Raw genomic sequence first — 7,391 nt, 5'->3', positions numbered from 1 at the left:
TTATTTGATTTATGCAAAGAGGAGAGCATTTGCCTAAAACCCCTTTCTTGCGTGGGTACTGCCTTTGATTTATTTCCATTTGCTCTGCCGGTACACAGCTTGACATACACATAAAGGATTTGCAGGAGAAATCACTTAATGCATAGTGTTTCCTTTGTTGTGACTGTCTTGTCATGAACTGTTAGGGTTGTCAGTTATTCTCCGAAATTTGCTAGTTTTCGTGCGGGCTTCTAAATACTCACCTTGGACATGGTTTATAGACGGCACAGGGAAAACAAATACGTATGCTGGAATAGTCAATTTAGATTTATTCTTACTTAAGAGAAAAAAGCTTAAAGGTTTAATGTGTGCTTGATAAGCTATAATTCAGCCTGGAAGAGGCAGGCAGTTTATATTTACTCTCCCGGGTAAGATCAACATTTACGGTCTCAGCCTTTCTCAGTGCCTCTTCAGCAGGTTGGACCTTTCCCAGAAGGACTGATCTCAAAGCACAATTTCCACACATGTTGTTCTCTAAGGAATAGGGACGTTAAGCCAACTATATTTTATGGAGAGCAGAGCAGGAAGATTTGGGCACATGAGTGTTTATTAAAGAGTCTTGAGTGGCCTGGCTACCCATGTACCCGAGTCTACTCAACACCAGCCCGCTGAAAACTTATGAAATAGAAAATTTGTCCTCAAGTCTCTTGACAACAAGTTCCACTCCTGGAACATTATCTTTCCTATTAAGAAGGAAGCTTTTCAAATTTCTGAAGGTCAGAGAACAGTGCTCTAAAGAGGCTTGCTCCCTGAGGAAGACCCAGAGCCTGACGTTAACACCCACCGTTGAGAGGGCCTCACAAGACCCTGCCCCTCTCTGAGGTCTTATATGCAGTTAGTTAGTAGTTAGTTGGGAACAGAGCGGCATCTTTAGTGGAGTAGTCACTGATAAGGTTCCCATGTTTACTTAAATAACCCTTAACCTATGCTTTTGTAAGCAACTCTAATCAAACTAACTGGATACCACACACACAGGCAGAGAGAGAGAGAAAAAGAGGGATGGGGGAAAGAGAGAGAGAGAGAGAGAGAGAGAGAGAGAGAGAGAGAGAGAGAGAGAGGAGAGAGAGAGAGAGAGGACATGAAAGTAGAAGAAAGACTCATTAAGAAGAGGAAAGGGATCAATGGAAATGGAAATGGGTCAAGAAAAGATTTTTTTAAAAGGTAAAAAAAAAATAAAAACAAAACAAAACAAAACATTCCCTTTGCCAGAGATGAAGTCTGTGAGGTAATTGTCATTTTAAGTCCCATTACTCAGCTTATCCTGAACGACGGCTTTGGCAAGCATCTTCATCTTTCCTGAGCCCCAGTTTCCTGCATTGTACAATGAAGATACAAATACCCCATAGGTTTATTGGTTTATTACAAAGGAAAAATGATCTTACCTGCATGAGAGGGCCTCGCACAGTGTTGAGTGCATAAAAGAGATTCTTAAGTTTCATTGAATTTGAATTAGAGAATAACTCAAATCTTAATCCATAGAGAAAAACTGCATTGAAGTTTTTCTTCAAGACAGACAAGATATGAACTGCAAAGGAAAACCAGCAAGCATTAATCACAGAAGAGCCAGAAAACTGTGCCTGCGGTAACTAGCTATATGACTTGGGTAATTCCCTAACCCAGGGGTTCTCAGCCTTCCTAATGCTGTGACCCTTTAATATAGTTCCTCATGTTGCAGTGACCCCCAATGATTAAATTACTTTTGTTGCTACTTCATAACTGTAATTATGCTACTGTTATGCATCATAATGTAAATATCTGATATTTTTGAAGGTCTTTGTGATCCCCACGAAAGACTAATTTGACCACCAAAGAGGTCACAACCCACAGATTGAGAACCACTGCTCCAACTTGTTCCATTCATTGGTCACTGAGCTAGAAAATGGGGATAATTATGTTTACTACATTGGGCTCCCAGGAAGATTAGATGGAACAATAGGAGCAAATCCCCAGAGAAACGGAAGGGTTGAGTCAATGGCAATGGTTTGCATTGCTTAATTTTAATCGAGTGATTCTTCTGTAGTCTTTTAATTATTGATGGGTTAGAGACCTTTTGAAAAAACAAGTGTCACCATTATAACCAAAAGGAGCTTTTTGTTGGCTATGCATAGAAAAGTCTATTTCTGTAGTCATGAGATATATAAGTCAAATAATTTACAGAAGACTGGTGTTTCTCTTGGCAGAGATAATACAAACCAATACTGACTGCAGCCTGAGTCATTTGTAAGCCCCTCTCTCCCATAGAATGTTAATAGGTTAAGTTTCTTACATGACTGTTAATTTCACATGACTTCATGGAATGATTACATATTTATTATTTATTATGTAAATCTAGCATGATAAATTATTTAAAGTCATATTAATAGTATGTATTATTTATGATAGAACTATATTAATACATTTTATTTCAAGTAGCTGTGGTCAGAGCTTTTGTCTCTGTGGATCGCAGTCACTGGAAGTTAATATCCCCCTTGAAAACAACGCAGTTCTGTTTTTTCTGAGGATAGTGACGTCAGGTTCTCTATGAACACATCTTTATCATAGCCTAAGTCTGTTAAAGAACCCTACTAGTAAGAGGCAAAACTCCTGGGTTTCTCTGCCTGTGTTCATGGCTAGATAGTGCCATTCCTATGAAAAGCTATGAAGTAAGGAATTTGAGATTCCACTCCTCTGATGGCAACTCTCATGTCCAGAACATTAGCTTTGTTGTTCTAGAAGTATACAAACAGAAAACCTTAAGAAAATGAATCATACGTTTCCTGCTCTTCCAGGAGTTCTGGGTTCAATTCCCAGAAACCAAATGGAAGCTCACACTATAACTTAGTCTCATGGGATCCCATGCCTTCTTCTGGTTTGCAGACAAAACACACAAACACACAAATAAATAAATTTAAAGAGTGAAGAAAATGAACCATGAAAGAAGCAGGTATTCGCCAGGCTATATTGATTACAAGTCATGGAAAAGTATTGGCTTAAATACAGGTAATATATATTTCATAATTTAGGAAAGGAAGGTGAACCCAAGAATGACTCTCAATAGGGAATTAATTTATACATACACATATATATATATACATATATACATATATATATATATAGAGAGAGAGAGACATAGACAGAGACAGAGACAGAGAGACAGAGAGAATAGGTGGAGTTGAAGAGAAGCCATGTAGCCACCAGAAGAGAAAGACTTGAGCTGTCAGTCAGAACCTTGCTGGTAGGACACGAGCCTCATGGTAAAATACAAAATAATAGAAATGGGTGAATTTAATATGTAAGAGCTTGATAGAGTCATTGATCATTAAATAATATAGTTTCTGTGTGATTATTTTGGGTCTGGACATCCAGGAATGAACAGCCTCCCCCAACAATACCTTCTTCTCAGTACCTCATGGAATCTTCTCAAAAACTGACCACATACTTGGTAACAAAACAAACCTCAACAGAAACAAAAAATTGGAATAATCTCATATACCTTATTGGATCACCATGGCTTAAAATTAGAATTCAATAGCAACCCTAGTTCCAGGAAGCTCACAAACACATGGAAATTGAACAATGCTCACCTGAATCAACAATGGGTCAAGTAAAAAATTAAACACTTCCTAAAATTTAACGAAAATGACCATGCAACAAACCCAAATTTATGGGACACAATAAAAACAGTGTTAAAAATGAAAGTTTATGCACTAAATGCCTATATAAAGAAGCTGGAAAAATCCCACACTAGTGAGTTAACAGAACACCTAAAAATTCTAGAACGAAAAGAAGCGAACTCACTCAGGAACAGACAGCAGGAATTAATCAAATTGAGAGTTGAAATCAGCAAAATAAAAACAAACAATACTAATAATCAATGAGACAAAGAGTCGTTTTTTTTCCAAGAAAATCAACAAAATAGACAAACTTTTATCCAAACTAACCAAAAGGAATAGAAAGAATATCCAAATTAACAAAATCAGAAACAAAAAGGGGGACATAACAACAAACATGAAAGAAATCCAGAAAATCATGAGATCATACTTCAAAAATCTGTACCCCACAAAAATTGGAAAACTTAAGGAAATGGACAATTTTCTGAATAAATATGACTTACCAAAATTAAATCAAGACCAGACAAGAAAATTAAATAGAACTATAACCACTAAGGAAATAGAAACAGTCATCAAAAGACTTACAATCAAAAAAAACCCCAGAACCAGAAGCTTTCAGCACAGAATTCTGCAAGATTTTCAAAGAAGTACTAATACCAATACTCCTCAAATTGTTCCACACAATAGAAACAGAAGGAACATTGCCAAACTCTTTTTATGAGGCTACAATTACCCTGATACCCAAATCACATAAAGACATTACTAAGACAGAGAATTACTGACCAATTTCACTCATGAATATCATTGCAAAAATACTCAATAAAATACTGGCAAACTGAATCCAAGAACACACCAGAAAAATTATCCACCATGACCAAGTAGGCTTCATCCCAGAGATACAGGGATGATTCAACATATGAAAATTTGTCAATGTAATTCACCATATAAACAAACTGAAAAAAACCCACATGATCATCTCATTAGATGTTGAAACAGTCTTTGACAAAATACAACATCCCTTCATGGTAAAGGTCTTGGAGAGAGCAGGGATACAAGGGACATACTTAAACATAATAAAGGCAATATACAGCAAGCCAACAGCCAACATCAAACTAAATGGAGAGAAACTCAAAGTGATCTCACTGAAATCAGGAACAAGCCAAGGTTGTCCACTCTCTCCATATCTATTCAATATAGTATTTGAGGTTCTAGAAAGCAATAAGACAACAAAAGGAGATCAAGGGGATACAAATCAGTAAATAAGTCAAACTCTGTTTGCTGATGATATGATAGTTTACATAAGTAACCTCAAAAATTCTCCCAAGGACTTCTACACCTCATAAACACATAATATAGCAGGCTACAAGATTAGCTAAAAAAAAATCAGTAGCCCTCCTGTACACAGATGATAAATGGGCTGAAAGAGAAATCAGAGAAACACCACTCTTCACAATAGCCACAAATAGCATAAAATATCTCGGAGTAGCTCTAACCAAACAAGTGAAAGACCTGTGTGACAAGAACACTAAATCTTTGAAGAAAGGAATTGAAGAAGACACCAGAAAGTGAAAGATCTCCCATGCTCTTGGGTAGGTAGAATTAACATAGTAAAAATGGCAATCTTACCTAAAGCAATCTACAGATTTAGTGCAATGCCCATCAAAGTCCCCAAAAAATTCTTCACAGACCTCGAAAAAACAGGACTCAACTTCATAATGGAAAAATAAAAACCCAGGATAGCCAGAACAATCCTGTATAATAAAGGAACTTCTGGAGGCACCACAATCCCTAACTTCAAACTCTACTACAGAGCTGCAGTACTGAAAACAGTATGGTACTGGCATAAAAACAGACAGGAGGAACAATGGAACCAAACTGAAGATCTGTATACCAATCCAGCACACCTACCAACGCCTGGTTTTTGACAAAGAAGCAAAAAATATAAAATGTAAAAAAGAAAGCAATTTCAACAAATGGTGCTGGCATAACTGGATATTAACATGTAGAAGAATGAAAATCGATCCATATCTATCACCATGCACAAAACTCAAGTCCAAATGAATCAAAGACCTCAACATAAAGCCAGCCACACTGAACCTTATAGAAGAGAAAGTGGGGGTGGTAGGGGTGGTGCAGGCCTCTGTTTGTGTGAGTGGGTGCAACAGAAGGAATCATGGCTGCCAAAATGTTTGAGTCCATCGGAAAGTTTGGCCTGACTTTAGCAGATGCAGGAGGAGTGCTGAACTCTACCTTGTATAATATGGATGCTGGGCACAGAGCTGTCATCTTTGGCAGATTCCGTGGAGTACAGGATGTCATGGTAGGGTAAGGGACTCACTTTCTCATCCCTTGGGTACAGAAACCAATTATCTTTGACTGCTACTCGCGACCGCAGAATGTACCAGTCATCACTGGTAGCACTATGTATCCTCTTCCGGCCGGTGGCCAGCCAGATTCCTCGTATCTACACCAGCATCGGCAAGGACTATGATGAGCTGGTACTACAGAGATCCTCAAGTCGGTAGTGGCTCATTTTGATGCTGGAGAATTGATCACCCAGCGAGCACTGGTCTCCCAGCAGATGAGTGCTGACCTCACGCAGAGAGCAGCAACATTTGGGCTCATCCTGGATGATGTGTCCTTGACACATCTGACCTTCGGGAAGGAGTTCACAGAAGCAGCAGAAGCCAAACAAGTGGCTCAGCAGAAAGCAGAGAGGGCCAGATTTGTGGTGGAAAAGTCTGAGGAGCAGAAAAAGGCAGCCATCATCTCTGCTGATTGCCACCTCCCTGGCCACGGCAGGCGATGGCCTGATTGAGTTGTGGAAGCTGGAAGCAGCTGAGAACATTGCTTACCAGCTCTCCCGCTCTGGCAACATCACCTACCTGCCAGCGGGGGCAGTCGGTGCTCTTCCAGCTTCCCCAGTGAGACCTCCCCTGCTTGTACCTTCTCAGGCCAACCAGGCAGTGGCCTGGATCATTCTGAATTCACTTTCCTTCTGCCCCACCCTAGAAATCACTGTAAAATTCCATGATTGGCTTAACGTGAAGGTAATAAAAGCAGAATCACGAGAGAGAGAGAGAGAGAGAGAGAGAGAGAGAGAGAGAGAGAGAGAGAGACTTGAACACGTTGACACGGGAAACTACTTCCTAAATATAACTCCAGTAGCACAGACACTGAGAGAAACAATTAATGGGACCTCCTGAAACTGAGAAACTTCTGTAAAGCAAAGGACATGGTCAACAACACAAAATGACAGCCTATAGAATAGGAAAAAATCTTCACCAACCCCACATCAGACAGAGGGCTGATCTCCAATATACAAAGAACTCAAGGAATTGGTCATCAAAAGAACAAATAATCCAATAAAAATTAGGGTACAGACCTAAACAGAGAACTCTCAACAGATGAATCTAAAATGGCTGAAAGACACTTAAGGAAATGTTCAATATCCTTAGCCATCAGAGAAATGCAAATCAAAACAACTCTGAGATTCCATCTTACACCTGTAAGAATGACCAAGATCAAAAACACTGATTACAGCTTATGCTGGAAAGGTTGTGGGGTAAAGGGAACACTCCTCCATTGCAACTGGGATTGCAAACTCGTATAGCTGCTTTGGAAATCAGTATGGCGAGTTCTTAGAAAATTAAGAGACAACCTACCACAAAACCCAGAAACATCACTTTTAGGTATATACTCAAAAGATGCTCAATCATACCACAAGGACAAGTGCTCAACTATGTTCAGAGCAGCATTATT

The 7,391-nt window shown here is 39.1% G+C and overlaps 1 pseudogene; it reads left to right on the top strand.

The window, feature by feature from the left end:
* Positions 1-5,802: 5,802 nt before the first annotated feature.
* Positions 5,803-6,557, top strand: LOC130887566 (prohibitin 1-like; annotated as a pseudogene).
* The last annotated feature ends 834 nt before the right edge of the window (positions 6,558-7,391 follow it).

Source organism: Chionomys nivalis, chromosome 15, assembly GCF_950005125.1.
Source record: "Chionomys nivalis chromosome 15, mChiNiv1.1, whole genome shotgun sequence".
Lineage (NCBI taxonomy): Eukaryota > Metazoa > Chordata > Mammalia > Rodentia > Cricetidae > Chionomys > Chionomys nivalis.
This window is presented reverse-complemented; position numbering and strand designations above follow the sequence as displayed.